Source organism: Pleurodeles waltl, chromosome 5 (assembly GCF_031143425.1).
Source record: "Pleurodeles waltl isolate 20211129_DDA chromosome 5, aPleWal1.hap1.20221129, whole genome shotgun sequence".
Classification (NCBI taxonomy): Eukaryota; Metazoa; Chordata; class Amphibia; order Caudata; family Salamandridae; genus Pleurodeles; species Pleurodeles waltl.
Genome location: NC_090444.1, coordinates 1,662,635,952 through 1,662,656,971, shown reverse-complemented (window position 1 = coordinate 1,662,656,971; position 21,020 = coordinate 1,662,635,952). Strand labels below are relative to the sequence as shown.

The window sequence follows — 21,020 nt, the reverse complement described above, 5'->3', positions numbered from 1 at the left end:
TGCGGATAGTGGGTGATTTGGAAAATCTAGAGTGCTGATAGGGTAAGCAGAAATGAAAGCAAGAGATCCTGCTGGACTTCTGAATACTACACAAGATGGTCCACCACTTCTGTGAGATTACTTGAGGAGATGAGGAGAGTGTGATTGAGTTGAGCATTTTTGCCAGGGCTGCTTTGGTTCCCAGTCTATTTCTGGTCAGACTGCAGCAAAGATGTAATGGACATTCCTCTACCCAGCATGGTGCCTGAAGCTATCTCACTCCTAGTTCAGTAGAATCTCTAGTAGTACTGGGGGATTCCTTAGACTCCCCAGAGCACACAATTGTGCACCAGCATCTTGGAGTGCAGTTCTAAATCAGTTTGAAGCTGTAGGTAGAAGCTTGTGGGGCAGTTCTACATTTGGTTCCAGCTGTGGACAGGAGTTTGGGTGCAGTTCTGCATTAGAGTGGATTGTGGATAACAGCTTGGACCACATCAGTTTGGGGATTCTGTCCACAGTAATGAAGTAATCAATCAAAATGACAGCTTGATCACTTAGTGCCCAATCAAATATGCTGTCCTTCACCCTGCTAAATCTTATAGCAATAGTAATATCTTATGCATATGAATATCCCTTGGTTAGTAATGCTACAGATTCGAGACACCATGTTTTGCATGTGGTCATGAGCTGGACAAACTTTAGAAACACCATGCGCATTTTATTGTCTCTTTTTAAAGAATTTTGGTCTATGGAAACCTAGGGGGTACACTAGTGAGACACAGTGGAAGCGCTGATGCAATATGCATCGTAGGCCATGAAATGGAAAATGTTCTGGCCCTGCTCAGCTAGAGATGTACCAAAGGTGAACCCAGGGAACCATCCAAAGAAGGTATTCATGAATCTTTATACAGAGTCTTGAGGGAGAACAAAACGTCCAAGAATCCCAAGAGCAAGCTACGAGTGAGAACCAAAGCAACAAGCTTACATAATAATGTCAGGCTCCATATAATTGTGCCTGCAGCAGTCAACAATTTTCCAAACTGTTAATAATGAAATTCAGCGGCGTATCCTCTGCTAAGGCAGAGGAACGTCACCCCACTGCTTTATGCAGTGAAGGAAAGGGAAAAATAAAATGATAATAATGTAATAATGCAACCTTATTACCATTCTATTTTTCTTCGGGGAGCCAGGTTAGGACGGGCCAGGGCTGGAGGAGGAGGAGGGCTGGAGGCGGAGTGGTGAGTGCACATAAGTGCTGGCTGTGTTAGGCCGGTCAAACAATCATGCGCACTTTGCATTTCTCCACCCAGCTGTATTAAACAGCCAGAAGGGGAAAGTGCACAGGGCCCTACTCCCTGTCTGATCACTGAAGCAGGGCACTCAGACCAATCACAATGCTGCTGTCATGCTTTTGACAGCAGCGTCATGATTGGAGGGGAATCTGGAAGCCTGTGTGCTTCCGGGAGTCCGAGGAGGAAAGAGAGACAAAACCATCTCTCTTAACATAAAAGGTATGTTTTTTTTTTTGTTTTCTTTTTATACCCATTCCACGCCACATTTGTTGACAAGTGGCCATCACTGATGAAACTGCAAATGGATTTTCCATCAGAAAACTGCGATATTCCATCTGACATCTACAATAAACAAAGGTTCCATCTAATTGTATTCTTTATGAAGCCTGAAATGGGCTACTCAAAATAACCCTCGCATCAGCCAAACCCACTTATAAGGTGTGAGAAGGAATTATACAATAAATACAGAGATCATTTGTCTTCTTACATAAGCGTGACATGGATATCTATATTCGTGTGACACACATATTTTGTTAATGTAGTTGGAGCTAGTCACAAGTGTTCTGTGCCTGGTTAGTACCTATATTTTTTCAGCTACCTTCTAGACTCCATAATTAAGAAAATGATGTATACCAGGAGAAGCATCTCCCATCAGACAGGCATCTGCAGGGAAAAATGTGTGGCTGATTTTCACAGATATTTTCAAATTACTCCGCTTATTTAAAGGGTTTACTTGAAACAGTCATACAAAAATAGGTACACTGTTCCAAAAATATAAAAATTACACATAAGCGAACCAAATTCAACAGGAGCAAGAACCCTCATGCATCACAATGGATGACTAGCATCATCATTGGGAAAGCTCCTCATCAGGCTGGTGCTGCAATGCCTGACGGGCTCCCCAGAACGGGGTGCTCTTAACCACTTTGCTCAGATCGTAGCTGTGGAAAAAACGGGGGGTAATTATCACTAGGATACCCGATTTAAAGTACCCGAGCAAATGTTGGAGAGAGTAAAGGTTAAAATTGGTTTGCCATCAACAAACAGTCAATCATGTTTTTAATCAATAATAAATTCAGGATAGAGCCCAAAAGGATCGCTGGCCAGAGTATAACATACCCCGGTGAACACCGCGCTAACGGGTTTTGAGGACGCGCGCCGGTGGGGTAGGTTCATTTACCTGCTGTCAGGAAACTCAAAATTTAAGTTTCTTACTCTGGCCAGCGATCCTTTTGGGCTCTATCCTGAAATTGGGGATGGGCAACCTTTGAATTAACAAATAGGACGATGTAAGTGACTTTGTTCTTTTTACACATGATTGAGATTCATACCCTTTGGAGAAGGTTTTTGTCCTGATGAAGCGTCAATGGATCCGGCTGGACCGCTTAGACGCGAAACATGTAGACTTGTGTGAGGTACCATAGTTGGTTATATCCTCCCCTTTTTTTAAATGAGAGTAGGTGAGCATTATTAATCACCCATTACTCCTTATTTTGTTTTTAACCTTGGTTACCATCACATTTATTATTGATTAAAAACATGATTGACTGTTTGTTGATGGCAAACCAATTTTAACCTTTACTCTCTCCAACATTTGCTCGGGTACTTTAAATCGGGTATCCTAGTGATAATTACCTCCCGTTTTTTCCACAGCTACGATCTGAGCAGTGGTTAAGAGCACCCCGTTCTGGGGAGCCCGTCAGGCATTGCAGCACCAGCCTGATGAGGAGCTTTCCCAATGATGATGCTAGTCATCCATTGTGATACATGAGGGTTCTTGCTCCTGTTGAATTTGGTTCGCTTATGTGTAATTTTTATATTTTTGGAACAGTGTACCTATTTTTGTATGAAAGTTCTATTGGGAGGCTATACAATGGACCAGTAATCTCCCGGTCCCTCCTCTATCATTTTTTACGTTTACTTGAAACAGGTCATTGCTTCTGCGATGGAATATACTTTAGAGCCAACGAAGAGCTTATCTGAACTGAATACAAAACAGATGTGGCTTAAGGATATCTGGCTGACACTCCATCCATAAGCTGTGAAGACAACTCTTGATGCCCTGATAAATCTAATTCCCATCTATATACAGGGTGATCTTCACTGAGTAGTCTAAATTTGGAGAACCTTGTATTTAGTAATGTTGTAACTAGCCCACCTATGTTGCTATGCCTGCACTCAGAGGCCGACTATGGTGTTCGCAATGTGGTATGAATTTTGTTATATGTCTTTTTTTGTTCTTTAATAAAATATTAGGAAAATCAAAAATATATACTAACATACATTGGCAAAGCCAGCCGGTCTGGGTCTGGCATGGTAGCTAAAAGTGCCTCCTCATTAATTGGCGATTATGGTATTGAGGATGGGTAAGTTAGATTAATAAAATAATGAGTAAAAGAGTGCGGTGTCGGCAGGTCATGGTGCAGACCAGTGGCGTTGCTGGCGGTGTCGCCATAGATTCTCCTCTTGAACAGCACGAAATACAAAGTTCCCAATGCTGCAGGTCGACGAAACTAAAGTCTTTGGTGTCCCTGAGAGTTCCAACAGGAGGCAAGCTCTACTCTAAGCCCTTGGAGAACTCTCTCAGGCTGGACACACAGCAAAGTTCACCCTTTGCACTCTTTTCAGGCAGAAGCAGCAACTGCAGGCCAGTCCAGCAAAGTGACACAGCAAAGCGACAATACTCCTCCTTCAGCTCTTCAGCTCTTTTCCTGGGCAGAGGTTTCTCTTGATTCCAGAAAGATTCTAAAAGTCTGGGGTTTGGGGCCTTCCTCTTATACCCCTTTCTGCCTTTGAAGTTGGCAAACTTCAAAGCACAGTCTAGTGTGTTTGCCAGATCCTTCCTTGTCCAGGCCAGGCCCCAGACACACAGCAGGGGGTTGGAGACTGCATTGTGTGAGGACAGGGACAGTCCTTTCAGGTGTGAATGACCACTCCTCCCTCCCCTCTAGCTCAGATGGCTCATCAGGATATGCAGGTTACACGCCGCCCCCTTTGTGTCACTGTCTAGAGAGAGGTGCAAAACAGCCCAACTGTCAAACTGACCCAGACAGACAATCCACAAACAGGCACTCACAGAATGATTTAAGCAAGAAAATGCCTACTTTCTAAAAGTGGCATTTTCAAACATGCAATTTAAAAACCAACTTCACTGAAAGATGTATTTTTAAATTATGAGTTCAGAGACCCTAAACACCAGACTTGTATCTGCTCTCAAAGGGAATTTATGCTTTAAAGATATTTAAAGACAGCCCCCATGTTAACCTAAGAGAGAGGTAGGCCTTGCACAGAGAAAAACGAATTTGGCAGTATTTCTCTGTTAGGACATATGAAACACCCTAATATATGTCCTACATTAAACATACACTGCACCCTGCCCATGGGGCTACCTAGGGCCTACCTTAGAGGTGCCTTACATGTAGTAAAAGGGAAGGCTGAGGCCTGGCAAGTGGGTACACTTACTAGGGCAAATTGGCAGTTTAAAACTGCACACACAAACACTGCGGTGGCAGGTCTGAGCCATGTTTACAGGGCTACTTATGTGGGTGGCATAACCAGTGCTGCAGGCCCACTAGTAGCATTTGATTTACAGGCCCTGGGCACCTTTAGTGCACTTTACTAGGGACTTACTAGTAAACCAAATATGCCAATCATGGATAAACCAATCAACAGTACAATTTACACAGAGAGCATGTGCACTTTAGCAGTGTTTAGCAGCAGTAAGGTGTCCAGAGTCCTAAAGCCAACAAAAACTGGTCAGAACAATTAGGAGGAAGGAGGCAAAAAGATTGGGAATGACCCTGCAAAAAGGACCAGATGCAACAGTATTTATATTCAAGACAAGTATGTAGAACTTACAGTATTTGAATTAATCACTGGATTTTAAATACTAATAACGGAAATGTAGAAATTGAAAAAAAATGGTCATCTGCTCCCCACAATTTGACACAAGTCCTGTTTATCTCAATATAAAGTCAGTGCCAAAACGCAAATTTAAGCCTTTGCTAGTTTAGCTATGTATCAAGGAAACCGTGCAATTCGAGAGCAGTGCATATTGGATCCAAAGGGAAATCACAATCTTTGAATACAGCAAGAGAAGTAATGATGCTGGCAGAGAGGGCTGAACATTAGCCAGCTTGTGTGGCACCACTGCAAAGAACTAAAAGGAAATTCTGAAAAATATACGGTGGCATTCAGTTGCTTCTTAACAGAAATAAGATGGCATTCTATGTAAAAGAAACATGAGTCCTTCCGCTTTGGAAGATACACTGGCAGTTTTGAAAGAAAAATACTAGATATGTGCTCGTGTCATTTGAATTCAGGAAGGCTCGTACAGTTTAGGAATTCTTCTTGCCTTCTTTGACTTGCAGTCCAGGTTTTGTAATAGGTTAAACAGGACAACAAATTCTTGCATACCTCAGCAGGATACTCTACTCTTATTGGTGTGAGAGTAGGAATGACAACAAATTAATAGGACAATCAAAGCCAAGCCAATTTTCAGGCTTGGCTTTAAGAACCCTAACACAACCCAAGCTATCAACATATTTGTCATGTAAAACATGCAACAAATGTCAAATACATGTATGATACTCTTCAAAATTCAAAAAAGTATTTCGGTGTAAAAGGGAAATATTTTACTTTCGTATATATTAGATTATGGGCCTGATTTAGAGTTTGGCAGAGGAGCTACTCCATCACAACAGTGACAGATATCCCTTCCCCCGAAATATAAATCCCAAAGGATATAATGGGATCTATATTTCGGGTGACGGGATATCCGTCACCGTTTTGACGGAGTAACCCCTCTCCCAAACTCTAAATCAGGCCCTCTATCACTGCTGCATTGATTGCATTTATTGGAAGCAACGGTTTCTAAGCATGAACTTTAAAATATTCCCAAACGACCCTTTTACCGCCCTTTACCCCGATTACGCTGATATTTGTGCACAAAAAGGTAAATCAGGTGACAGGTGTCCTATGCCCCATATATGCAGCCTGTTATACCAGGACTCATTTGATAGAGCTTTAAATCATGTACAAGAGGATTTTGTTACACAATTCTTGTCTTATCCGCCGCCCTCATAGCCTATGAGTAGGTTCTGCCTTCCCTCCACTCCTCCCTCTCCGGACACTTTTGCCTTGACACTGCACAAGTGAACCGCTTATTTGATTATAATGACACGTTTACTCGGAGGCAGCCATTTTTACATCTCAGCATGCATGCATTGTATACTATTGATTCCAATCAGGGGCTGCACCCACGCAAATCCGGTTATTCCTTCGTAGATTAGTTTCTTGTCGATTCAGGCCTTTTGGAAATGAGTCTCCTGCCGATCCAGTGCTTTGAGACCTGTATCACCATGCCTTCATATGTGCACTCAAGCAGGCACTTTACGGAGGTTAATTTTTTTACCTCTTGCCCCAATGCACTTGGTTATCCAGCCCCTCTACGTGCCTTACATACTCACCGGTATGCCTGCCATATTATACTTGTGAGTAAGTCCTTATTATTATCATGTTGGTGTTCCTATAATTAAGTGGCACCTTCCATTCATCTGTGCACCTGGTTACATTACCGATGAGATGCCTGTAAAGATGAAGCGGAGAGCCATGCGGGCTCTCCGTGCTTAACAGCGTGCTCGGCGTGTCCGGGAGGGGCACGGAGCACGAGCCTATAAATAAAGAACGAACTGCGGTGACGCAGTTCCAAGTGTGCCAGCAACCAACAAGGTCTATGCGTGGTTCTTCTGAGCGCAGCGCCACATGTCTACAATGGCGACGAGCGGGATACGTAACATCGCGCTAGCAATCGTTATAAAATAAACAGGAAGGCATAGCGGTGATTAAAAGATACCTGAAACGTGGTGCAGTGTCAGCCAATTAAAAGAAAAAACCCAAGTGGTGCGGTGTCGGCCGCGGTGAAGAGGCGAAGGCCGTCGGTGGAGCCTGATTGCCTTGTGCTGCACATCGCGTCGGAAGAAGGAAGAAGGCAGCTCGGTTTCCCGGTCCGGAAGCCTAACACGGTGAGCCCTGCCCCGCCCCCAGACGAGGATTGAGCCGTGGAGCGATCGATCCATCCAGCGCCCCGCCTTTAGGCGTGTGCTGGCTACGGAGCAAACAGCTGATCGTTTGGCACGGCGCCCTGCCTTCGGGCGTGTGCTCGTTGCCAAGAAACCAGCTGAAACTGACGCGCTGTAACTAACGCGCGTGTCCTCTCTGCAGAGCGCTCTGTTTATGAGCGTCTCTGTGTGGAGAGGACGAAGAAATTCGACTCGCGTCTTCCCCGAGGCTAAGAAAGCCTTCGTTAAGGAAGGGGAAGGCGCGTACAAAAAAAAAAAGAGGAAGAAAATCGGAACATAAACACACAGACCACGGGACCACAAAGGAGGGGGTGTGGCTGCCTGATGGGCCCCCAGATAAACTAATAATAGTAAAGAGAACAGTTTAAAAGAAATAAAAAAAAAAAGTAGCACAGTTCAAAGAAAAGAAGAACAGTTTAAAAAAAAAAGAGGATAAACACCTAAGGAGACATTGTTAACGCTGGCAAAACACGGTGTTGATAGAGTGCAAGTATGAGTGCCCCACAGCAAGACAATGCTAATAATGCCAATCCTCCTCAACCACCAGGGAATCTGCAACTCCCAGTACAGCTGAATAATAGTATTCACTCTTCAATTGCTTCATTACCACCGTTTAGCCAACTGATTGACCCAGCCACAGCTGCGCCAAGGTGGCGTTTGTGGATAAATCGTCTAGAAAACTATTTTTGCGCTACCAGAGAGATAGATGGAGCAGTACGCAGGTCTGTAATGCTGCTGATGGGTGGAGAGGAGCTACAGGAGCTTTTTGATTCTCTCCCTGATACAGGGGATAAAGACGATTTTGACGCAGCAGTGACCGCTTTGAATAGGCATTTTGATCCTCAACTTAACTCCGATTTTGAACGTTTTAAGCTGAGACAGGCGCAACAGACCGAGGTCGAGTCAATGGACATGTTTTACGCCAGGTTAAGAAAACTGGTGAGTTCGTGTACAGGACTCAACCAACAAGAAGAAATACGAGCACAGATAATTCAAGGATGTCGGTCTAATGCTTTGAGAAAGCTTATTCTTCGGCAACAGGGCATGTCCCTTGATGATATTCTAATTCTGGCGAGGTCACATGAGTTGTCAGCTGTGCGAGCAGATGCCATGGCGGCAGTGAGAGGTCAGTCGTTAGCGGCTGCGTCGTCGATTCGTCCAGTCCAAGTCAAAGAGGAACAGGTGGATGCCGTTCAGACACGCCAGGCAACATCTCGTAAGCTGAACCCTGCTAAACCGGGTGATAGAGCCTGTGGAAGCTGCGGCTATGAACATCGGCCAAACGCAGGGTGCCCGGCAAAAGGGCAATCGTGCAACCGCTGTGGTAAGCTAAATCATTTTGCGAAGGTGTGTAGGTCCAGGAAGAACAAACCAGCAGAACAGAAAGGAAGAGACGTGAATGTTAGAGCTGTATCCAAAAGTGCGGATGAAGCAAGGGATCATGCGACAGCGAGTGGTTCGGTCTTGGAGGAAGATGAAGAAGAGGACATTTTTGTAATATCCTTTACAGGTGGTAAACAAGGAAAAAAGAGACCGCCGCCCATGAGTGATGTTCACGTCAATGGCACACTGGTCTCTGTGCTCATTGACACAGGAGCGTCTGTCAACGTTATGGACGAAACCCTTTTCAAGAAGTTAGTACCTGCCCCGCCGATCACCTCGACAGCTACTAAAATATATAATTATGGGGGGAGAGACCCCCTTCCCCTCAAAGGAACCGTGGAAGTGGCTGTAAGCAGTGGAAGTAGATCAACAGAGGCAAAGTTTTATGTCGTGGCTGGGGATCGTGGCACATTGCTAGGATGTCACACGGCTGAAGAGTTGGAGCTGGTGTTTTTTGCGCGTCAGGTATATGACACTCAAGTGGAACGTCTTCTCCATGAATTCCCACAACTGTTTGAGGGGCTAGGACGTTTGAAGGGAAAACGCATCAAACTACACGTAGACCACAACGTGGTTCCTGTGGCTTTGCGGCATTGTCGGGTGCCATTTCATCTACGGCCAGTCGTTGAGAAGGAGTTACAGTTGTTGGAAGAACAAGGAGTCATCGAAAAAGTGGATGGACCTACGCCCTGGGTGTCACTGTTGGTGATAGCACCAAAACCGAAACAGCCGGGAGCAATTCGTCTCTGTGTTGACATGCGCCTGCCAAATAAAGCCATCCGGAGAGACACATAACACCCACTATGGACGACATTATTGCAGATCTTACTGGGGCCCAGTGGTTTTCAAAGTTGGATCTCAATGCGGGGTATCATCAGCTAGAACTGGATCCGGAGAGCCGGAATATTACTACCTTCTCGACACATGTGGGATTAAGAAGGTACAAGAGACTAAGTTTTGGAGTGTCGTCAGCTGCAGAAGTGTTTCAGAATGCAATTCGTGAAACGTTGTCAGGGTTACAGGGTGTAATCAATTTAAGTGATGACATCTTGATATACTCCAAGACTAGAGAAGAGCATCATCGTCATCTGAGGGCAACATTGAAAAGGTTGGCTGACTCAGGGCTAACACTTCACAAGAAGAAGTGTGCCTTCTATCAAAACTCGGTGGAGTTTTTCGGATATGTGTTTTCCAAAGATGGTCTGCAAGTGGACCCACGAAAGGCGGAAGCAATCCGTCAGGCGCCTGTTCCGCAAAATCCAACGGAAGTTCGCAGTTTTCTAGGAATGGTCACATATTGCGGAAGGTTCATACCACAGCTTGCCACCATGTCTGAACCTCTTCGGCGACTCACCAAAGGGCAACATAGTTGGGACTGGACTCAGGATGCGCAACAAGCATTTATGGATATTAAAAATGCGTTGCTCGATAAAGCGACCATGGCCTATTTCAATCCCAGTAAGAAAACTGAAGTGGTGGTGGATGCAAGCCCTGTAGGGCTTGGAGCTGTGCTTTTACAAGAACAGCGGCATCAAGAATGGATCCCTGTTGCATACGCCAGTCGGGCATTGTCAGCGGTGGAAACACGATATGCACAGATCGAGCGTGAAGCCTTAGCCATTCAATGGGCGTGCCGCCATTTCCACCTGTACCTATATGGACATGAATTTCAAGTGGTGACTGACCACAAGCCCTTGGTCCCATTGTTTACAGGTGGCACACGTCTTGCACCTCCGAGAATTGAGCGATGGACTGTTCTACTTCAACCTTATAGATTCTCGGTTGTATATCGCCCTGGTGCTAATAATCCTGCGGATTATCTGTCTCGACACCCGTCTCCGCAGGTGTTTGATGTTCATCAAGAACAGGACTAAGAAAGTACTGAAGTTTTTGTTAGCATGATTGTGCAGTCGGCATGCCCTAATGCTCTTCTCATATCTGACATTGTAAACGCAACCCAAAAAGATGCCATGTTGAGTCATGTCAAAGAAGCGTTAAGTCACAAAAGGTGGAAGTATTTTCTAGAGAAGACCCACATGTCCTGCCCTGATCAAAAGGCAGCTATGCAGAGTATATGGAAAGTGCGAGATGAGCTGTCTACCGACAACGATGGGTTGGTTCTGAGGGGAAGGAGAATCGTGCTTCCACAGTGTCTCTGGTCGAGGGTGATTGAGCTGGCTCATCAAGGGCACCAAGGGGCTGCTAAAACCAAAGCGAGGTTACGTGCTAAGGTCTGGTTCCCGGGTATGGATACTCAGGTTGATGAGATGGTTGGGAGGTGTCATTCCTGCATCATTACGTCAATAGAGCCTCCAAGTTGTCCAGTGGTAACTGAACCGGCCACTCTGAAACCATGGGCTAAAGTGAGCATGGACTTTGGAAGTTTCCCGGATGGGAGATTGACTGCTGTTCTGATTGATTCATATACCAAATTCCTGGTGGTGGAAGTTGTATCATCAACAGCGTTTGAAAATGTACGTCCAGTTTTACAAAAAAAGTTCGCTTTGTTTGGTCTGCCTGATGAGATTCGAACGGATAATGGTCCTCCGTTCCAAGGGCAAGAGTTCAGGTCATACCTGGATGGTCTAGCAATCCGTCATCGGAAGATAATGCCTTATTGGCCTCAGGCAAATGGAGACGTGGAAAGGTTCATGCGAACTCTAAACAGGGCTCTAAGAATTGGAGTAGAACGAAAGGAAGACAGTGAGCAATGTCTGTACCAATTTTTGAGTGCTTACGGTCAAACGCCTCATAGCACCACTGGGTGTGCTCCCTCCTCTTTGATGTTCAAAGTATCTCCACGTGATTGTATTCCCTCAGGTCCTAAATGGAAACCTCCTGTCTTAGACGCCAAAGCCACTCAGAACCGGCGAGAAGCTACTAATTTGCGGGCGAGTGCCCAACGGAGAGCTAAGTATCGAGGGTTTCAAGAAGGAGATCGAGTGGTAGTGAGATGTCGACGAGGAGGAGGAAAGTTTAGAACGCCATTTGAACCTGATGTGTGGGAAATAATTGGCATAAAGGGATCCATGATAACGGCCGCCAGAGGGAGACAAAGAGTGACACGAAATGTATCACATTTCAAGAGGGCTGGTCTAAGAGAGTCTAATAGTGAAGAAGGAGAAATCGAAGACATGACATTCAATTCACCCCCATTGACTGAAGAAGGGAATGGTGTGGCTGAGCCAATGGTGATCGAGCAAACCCGGCCTAGTTCTGTTTTTGAACTTGGGAGTGGAAGAACCAGAAGTACGTGATATGACCTGCGCCCGAATCCTGTGCCGAACAGTCAGCTGAAAGACTTTGTTTGTCGAATATGACTGTTTGGAAATCAAGTGTTAGGGTCGTCTGTTATTGCAAGCACACTGTGGGAAGAACGATGTAGACAGTGTAAACCGACCTCCAGCTGTTTAAAGCCGACTCTGTGAGTGACACCCGGACTTCGGGAGTTAAGAGACAAAAGTTAGTGTGTTTTCAGTTACTCGTTGTTTGGGACATTTCATTCAATTTTTGTTTTGTTTTAACTTTTTTTTTGGTACGATAATATTTTCATTGATGGCTTAAGTGTGTCTTGTTAATCCCTGTCCATGTGGAGTAAAACATGGGGGAGATGTAAAGATGAAGTGGAGAGCCATGCGGGCTCTCCGTGCTTAACAGCGTGCTCGGCGTGTCCAGGAGGGGCACGGAGCACGAGCCTATAAATAAAGAACGAACTGCGGTGACGCAGTTCCGAGTGTGCCAGCAACCAACAAGGTCTATGCGTGGTTCTTCTGAGCGCAGCGCCACGTGTCTACAATGCCCATCGATCACTGATATCCCTCAGTGACCCTGACTCTTACAAGGCAAGGAACGCTTACCCTGGCATCACTATTCATGGGAATTATGGGCCTATGTCTCCTATGGTACTGATTCTCACCATTACCATCCCTCCTAGGTGCCTCTTACATCATTACATCCATGTGCAGCGGTGACATGGTCACTCCCACTGCCTATATTGTGCTGCACTCTCGTACTGACACTAATAAGGCCCATGACTCCTTTATTATATAGCCTCTTGCCACGTCTGGCCAGATAATGTTGAACCTGTACATCTGGAGCAGTGAGCTACCATGGAAGATTCCAGGTGGCTCACTACAGTCCTGATGAGAACTTGACATTGCCAAAGGGTTGAAATTAGGGTGATCACCCATCGGTAAATGTCACAGACCATTTGTTATTTGGGCGTCCAGCCCGTTGCCCATTATCATTCCCTTTGCAGATTCCTTTTGTCCATAATTTTGGGGATTGCAGCAGGCTTTGCTATCCCCCTGCGAGAAAACCCACAAGTTTTAAAGCACTCACTGTTGGGGCAGCTCACACTTCTCTTTGGAAGTCTAGAGGATGCAGCAGATCTTCCTCATCCTCGCATAGACTGTGGACTGGTTCATTGTCATTTGGTCTGCAGCTGATTGACACATACAAAAAAACAAAGGGCCCTATTGTAGTTACACATGTGTGCCTGTTCTCCTGCATCACACTGGGGCACAGCCTTCGCCTTTCGTCGAGGAGCCATGCTGGTGGACTATGTTGCATTTTTAAATAACCAACAAGATTAAAGGCAGATTTCTGAGTTCTTTCCATGCCTGGAATTTTCAGGCAATAACAAAAATGTCATTTTAGCTCTGGTGATTAATGTAACTCCAGGAGAGATCTGAGTTTTGCCTAATCCCAGTTTTGATTCATCATAAAGTAGCGCAGAGGGATAATGCACCTGTTGCAAAGCACAAAGTGTAACGTGCAGATTACAGAATTCATTTGGATAATAGTAAATATTTATTAGTAAGGACAACCCCAACCACTGGTATGTTTTAAATCCTGAGTATGTAATTCTCCAATGCAAGCACCCTTAACATATAGTCAAGGGCCTCTGGAATTATGCAATAGTGTGGCTGTGGCGTTTTTTTCATATTTATGGATTTGCCACATAATCCATCATCTGCTGCATAATCTAAAAATTCAAATAAAAAAAATAGTTTCTAGCTCAAGTGGTTTAGAAGTTACTAAAAACTAAGGTGGTCATTATGACATTGGCGGTAAATACCGCCTACCACCGCGGTGGCGGCTGCCAACATACCGCCACCATGGCTGCCTTCCATTCCCCATATTATGAGCACTGCCTGACTTCCACCAAAATAAGGGCGGAAATCTGGCAGTGTTCATAGTGGCGGACGGTGGCAATTTGGCACTGCTAACACCAGCACCGCCCGCCAGTAGAACAACGCCAGCCATATTTTGACCAGAATTACAGCCTGCCGGTGTTCTGCTGGTGGGGCGCTGCTGGCGGTAGCAGCGCCCCTTCCCTGCTAGACGACCTCCTCATCGGACAGGGTAAGTCGGGCGTCCAACAGGGGAGGGGTTGGGAAGGTGGGGGTGTTGTGTGTGTGTGTCTGAATGTGTGAGTGTGTGTGTGTTGTGTTGTTTGCATGGTTATATGCGTGTGACTGAGTGCGTGTAAGAATGGTGAAGTGAGTGCATGTCTGCATGTCAGTGTGATTGTGTATGAAAGTCTCTAAGTATGTCTAGAAGTATGCGTGTGCAGTGTGTATATGAATGTGCGTGTGCAGTGTGTGTATGAATGCGTGTATGCAGTGTGTGTATGAATGCTTGTATGGCAGTGTTAGTGAATGGGTGTATGTGTGGTGCGTGTGGGTGTCTGTGTGCATGTATGCGGATATGTGCTTGTATGGGGGTATGCTTGTGTATAGGAGGGGGTGGGGAGTGTGTTTTTGTATCCGAAGGGTGGGGGGGTGTTTGTGTATCGGGGGTGTTTCTGTATCGGAGGGGGTGGAAGGTGAGTGGATCGGAGGGGAGTGGGGGTGTCAGTTTGTGTATTGGGGTGGGCGTTAGTGTGTGTGTATGGAGCGGTGATTTTGGATTGAGGGGGGTGGAGGCATCATGTGAGTGTTGGAGGGGGTGGGGGAGCCACCTACCAGTGACAGGGAAGGAATTCCCTTTCACTGGTAGGGCCTACCACCGTGGTTTTCATAGTGTTGCTAACGCCACGAAAGCCATTGCGGTAGGCTGGCTCATTATGCCATGGGTGGTACTATGTCGGCCGTCGGGCTGGAGTTAGACATTTCCGACTCGGTGACTCATACCGCCATGGCGGTATGAGTGGAGAAGTGGTGGGTTGGCTTCTCCACCACCAGTGATGCAATATTATGGATTGGTTTAAAATAAAACCACCTAAAGGTAGAGTCTGAAGACCAATCCATTTCGAGGAATACTCCTAGGGTAAAAGCTTTAGAGGCATTAGCCCTGCCCCCCCCCCATGCTGAATGCGCTCCAACTTTGCGAATGTGGTGGGTAAAGAAACTGCCCTATGGGGCTTCATCAGGGCAATGAGAAGCAGACGCTCCCCCTGAGGGCGAATCTCATCAGTCATGGACTCATACATCTTAATGGCTCATACCACACACAACCTAGGAACTAAGGGATGATAGGTTATGAAACCACATGAGAATTGCATTTAGTTCTCATGGAAATATGAAAAGTAGCCCTATCCAGGGTGAATACTCTACCTGTTATGTCGAGGGCCCTAACATCTGAAACCCTCCTACACAATATGAGGCATAACAAGTCAGCCAGTTTTACTGACATTTGTAAACGAGACAGATACTTATTGGAAGGCCATAAGAGTAACAGACTGAGTAACAAATTAAGGACTGTATTAACATCCCACAAAGAGGAGTATTCTGGTTTCTGGAGGAATGGACAACCATATCCCTAAGTGCCAAAGGATGTTACCCCACTGGGTGGTCGGCCACCTGAACCTGACCAACAGAAACTGGTGAACAGAAGGTATGAATGGACCTAAATGCTAAACATTCTGCGGCCAGGGATGTGAGGAAATTCAAGATATGGACAATGTCGGCCCCCAAGGGATCCAGATGTCGTTGATGGCACAAACCCAGCCATCTAGTTCAAGCTGATTGATACCGTTTGATGGTACTATCTGCCCATGCCTTGGACAGCAAGTCTGCAGCTTGTCTCGAAAGCCCTGGAATTTTCCACTGTTCCTGTAATCCTCTAGGTCATGAGATTCAGAGAATCATCCAACACTAGATTGTGAGGATTGCCCAGGAGATACTCGAGGAGGGCTGTAAATAGGGGTAGATGGATTGGTGAATCCCAGGAAAGTTCCATCAGAACTAGAAACTATACTTGAGACCTCCATTTTGGGGAAATCACTACCAAATCCACTCACTGTAGATGAACTTGAGTGGAGTGTCTCATGATCATAGCGAACGGAGCAAAGGCATAGCCATTCTCGCTCCCCCAATCCTGAAGAAATGCGTCCATCGCTGCCACATTGGGGTCCGGCCTCCAGCCGAATTATCTGGCCATTTGGTATTCCAGGCGGGAGGCAAAAAGTTCTACCATGAAAGGACCCCACAGGGTCTGAATTCTTTAAAAAAATTGCGAGGGTCCAGTTTCCATAAACTTGAATCGTGCCATTGGCGGAACTGCCACTCTTCCACCTGATTTGACTGATCAGGGAGGTGTTCCGCTGTCACCTTAAGGCAGTATTGCCAAAATGTTTGGGCCAAGTCCGAGAGAGCTTTGGATCTAACCACGCCCGAGATGATTGATATACCGGACCGCCTCCACATTGTCCATCTCTAAGAGGAGGCAGCATTGGATCCGGTCCTTGGTCCAGCATTTTACCCCAAAGGACCCTGCCATTAGCTTTAGTCAGTTTATGTGGATCATCTTCTCTTCAGAAGACCGCTTTCCTCCTGTGAAGAACTCCCCACAATGTAATACCTATCCAGTGGTGCTGGGGTGAGATTCAATGACTATATTGGGTTAAACTCCGAAGATAGCCTTGCCTTTCTAGGCCTCCACCAACTCAACTCCTTCTTGTCCTCCTCTGACAGGAGAACCTGCTGCACGTAGGTGAGGCCATACCTGAAGTGAAAGGCCTTCAGATGTTGTAAGACCTGGTAGTGGCCTGTATGGATGATGCCAGGAGACCCACCATCCTGGCGATATGTCGAAGGGATGTAAAGGGTTTGTCCACTGGCTGTCTAAGCTCCTGCTTAATCTTCATCGACTTCTGAGCGGGAAGACTGAGGGTCGCAATGACAGCATCCACCAAAAAACCCAGGAAAACCAGGGAGTGGGTTGGTGACAGAACTGACTTGCATTTGTTGATGACAAGCCCTAGGGACTCCAGGAGGTTTACCACTGTCTGCAGATGTTCTGTCAGTTTCAACTGTCATTGATACATTAAAAGGATGTCATCAAGGTAGACAATGAGACGAAAGCCCTGCCCTGAAGGTGTTCCATCATGGGCGTCAAGATTTTTGTGAAGCACCAGGGTGCCGAGGAGAGCCCGAATGGGAGTGTTTTGAATTTGAATGTATGGCAACGCCACTAGAACTGGAGAAAACAGTGATGAGGAGGATAGATCGGGACTGTGAGATATGCATCCTTCAGGTCCAGACGCACCATCCAATCGTCCACCTGCAATAGATCCCTGAGAAGATGGATTCCCTCCATCTTCAAGTGGCAAAAAAAGAGCCACTCATTGAATTTCCGTAGATTGATCATGGGGCATTGGCACCCATCTCTCATGTCCACCGAGAACAAGTTGCTAAGGAAACCTGAAAGGGTGTCTCTGAGTGGGAACAACAGTGCTTTTTTTTTTTTCTTTCATAAATCTGTTTATTGAGGTTTTACAACAGTACATCATATATATGAATCGTCAGCGTTTTAACACAATGCGTTATGTAGCAACAGTATTGCTAACCACTGTTCGAGTGAAATATTACATGGCACTGCATTATGGATGAATTACAACATACCCTGCAAACCACCCGTGCGCTTGGTCTTACTCCTGGGCTATCTACAAACTGTGTCCAGCAGCACTTCTCCATTTAGAATACTCTACCAGCACTTTCTTAATGTGCCTTGTGGACCTAGTGTGAGGCGTTCTCCTTAGCATCTAGGGGTGAGCGCGTCATTTGGCAACATTAACTTATGCAATGCCTTTACAAACTTAGAATCATGAGTTAAGTGTCATTGTTGAGTAGATAGATGCTATTAACTCTGTGTGAACTAACCATGCAAACTAATAACAACTACTGGTTGCGAATAACTACACTATTATTTTTACATACTTGCTTCCCGATCAGGCTGAGGACCAACCGGCATCGTTTTAACAAGTTAGCGGAGAGGTTAGGTCAGGCACCAGGCTTAATAAATTATATCTTGCAGTCTTCTAGCAGTGCATCAAAGCTCATCAATTCACATACCTAATCACCCAGCGCAGTACAACACTCCCCCAATGGGCACTCAGGCAAACTAATCCAAGCCTCCCTCCTCAGGATCCCCGACTGTACCCCGCAATCTCATCATCATTTCTTCCCAGCCAGTCGACAGTGCGAATTGGCGTAGTCCCAGTGCCTCCTCCCTCCTCAGTACTACGCCCTCTGCTCCTGCCCATACCTCAAGAGAGCGTCTCCAGACCTGCACGGGCGGTGGGTCCAGTGATTTCCACCTACGAGTCATCAGTCGCCTTGCCACAATGAGTCCCAGGTCAGTGAAGCGCACCTCCGCTCTATGTCACTTGCTTCTAGTGAATAACCCCAGTATGCTTGCCTCACAAGTAAAGGGGATAAGTCGAGCCGTGCAGTCAGACAGATTATCAATTACCGCTCGCCAGTAGGAGCATAAACTAGGACAGGACCACACCATATGTAACAAATCTGCACCAATATCATGGCATCTGGGACAAGCCGCGTCCCGACGGGCAAAGTATTTATTCACACTGGCTGGTGTGAGATAGGCTCTGTGGACCAAATAGTATTGTATGAGGCGAAATCTGGAATTGGGAGGTATGTGAAGGTGCCCCGAAAGAGCTGACCTCCACTGCGCCTCCGCAATTGGACCGCCTACATCCACTTCCCATGCCGCACGCAGCGCCCGACTTTCCAGGGCTGTGTGAATTTGCAGCGCACCTGCAAGCCAACTAATCAGGCGACGACTCCGACCCATCACTTGCAGATATTGTATCAGTAAATGGGTGGAGGGAGCTACCGAGATATCTCCCCACCCAGTCCCCAGGGCCCGCAACAAGGAGTTGTATAATAGGTAATGACCTGGAGACAGTCCCAGGTCCTGAATCCTAGCGAACGGGAGCAACCGGCCCTCTTCGTAGAGATCGCCCAACGCAAACAGTTCTGCTTCGCGCCATGTCCGCAATTCAGCGTTCGATGTGAACCTAGGGCCCCGCAGTGTGCCCGAAAGTGCCAAATCCGGCGCAAATGGGACCACCTGTCTCATCAGTCGAAGGGATCTACGGAAGCATCTATGGGCCACCCTAAGGAACAACTGTTGCGGGGTCGGCACATGTGTAAGCGGATGAAACAGGTGTTGTACCTGCAGCAGTGACCAGGGACCACTCTCCGATGCTGTGTCAGCCAGCTGGGCTTCCGCTAGCCACCTGGATATTCACTGAAGCTGGGCCGCCAGGCAGTTGTGCTCCAGGTTAGGGACTGCTAGACCACCCACATCGGGCGGTAGGTACAACTTCTTTAGGGCAACTCTGCATCGGCCACCGTTCCAGATAAAGTCTCTCAACCCCATTTCCAGGGCCCCAAAGAAACCAGGAGGAACATAGTGTGGGAGGTTGGAGAAAAATTATAGGAGGCACAGCAGGACGACCATCTTCAGGAGTGCTATCCTGCCCGCCACCGATAGTGGCAGGGTCCTCCAGAACGACATTTGAGCCCTGACCGAGGACACCGCTTTTGTGAGGTTGCCCTCAAGCAAATCCTCCTCACGATGGTAGACTTTGAAGCCTAGATATCAGAATGTGCATGGTTGCCACGGAACGGGGCTCACAGCCAAATTAATCCCAGGGTCCGAGAGTCCCGGATCGAAGGGAAAGAGGCATGACTTAGACCAGTTTACCCTAAGGCCGGATAACATCGCAAAGCGTTGCAGGAGCGTCCCAACCTCCGGTGGAATCCGTGTGATATCTATGAAGTACAGAAGGAGGTAATCGGCATACAACAACACTATGTGCAGACCGTCCCCAAGGAGAATTCCCCAGTCGATCCCCCTTCCACGCAGGGCTGCCTCCAGGGGCTCCATGGTGAGTGAAAACAGTAACGGCTAAAGAGGACAGCCCTGTCTAGTGCCTCTACATATGCGAATCGGCTCAGATATCGCGGACCCCAACTTTACCCAGACCTGCGGTTTGGTGTATAACAGTTTAACCAGGCGGGTGAAGGATGGTCCCACATCCAGCCGCCGCAATACTCTGAACAGGTAGGGCCATTCCAGGGAGTCGAAGGCCTTTTCCAAATCTAGGACAAGGCAGCCCGCCCTCGGCCAACCCTGCCCCGCATACTGCATGACTCGGAACAACCTTCTAATATTGTGCGAGGTGTCTCTCTCTGGGACAAACCCGTTTTGATCAGGGTGGACTAGACCTGGGACATTCGGCGTCAGTCGCATCGCCAGTGCTTTCGCTAATATTTTGTAATCATTGTTTAACATTGCCAGGGGCCAGTACGATCCCATCTCTATAGGATCCCTCCCCGGTTTAGGAAGGTAGACCAACATCGCCTCCCCCTCAGTGGCTGATAGGCAACCCATCCTTTCAGCATCCTCATATACACGAAGCAACCTGGGTGCCAATTGCAACGCGAAGGCTTTGTAAAAGTCAACTGGCAACCCATCCGGACCCGGCGTTTTACCGGATGCAAGTTCACGAATGCTGGCCTTTATCTCTTCACGGTCAAGTGGTGCCTCAAGCGCCTCCAGCTGCTCTTCCCCTAAGCGCAGCAGTTCCACTTCGGCAAGAAATGCGGCACAGAGGTCGTCTCCAGGAGGGGTCTCCGAGGCATAGAGCGCCCTATAATGCCTGACAAACTCAGCCTGTATCTCCCCAGGCGCGTTTACTAATCCCCCCATCTGTGAGCGGATTTCCACTACCTGCCCCCTCTCACTGTCTCGGCGGATCAGCCAGGCTAGGCTAGTAGTTTACCAGCTTTATTGGCCGATGCATGAGTTCTCGCAGAGTGCGCAGCGTAGTTCAAACATCTCATGCGCTCGAGGAGCGACAGGTGTTCAGCTCGTGCCGCTACTAATTGTGAAGTCCCAGTCTGATTACCGGTTACCTCCCCCTCCAGTCGTAACAGAACTCGCTCCACCCGGGTCAGGTCACGTTCAATGGAATGACGCAGATTACATTGGGTCCCCAGGCAATTCCCCCGGACAAAGACTTTGAATG

The 21,020-nt window shown here is 47.0% G+C and overlaps 1 protein-coding gene across 1 annotated transcript in view; it reads left to right on the top strand.

Annotated features, from left to right (window-relative positions):
- The window catches only part of MATN3 (matrilin 3), a 169,378-nt gene that overhangs the window by 103,597 nt on the left and 44,761 nt on the right, over window positions 1–21,020 (top strand). The gene's annotated exons all lie outside the window — the stretch shown is intronic.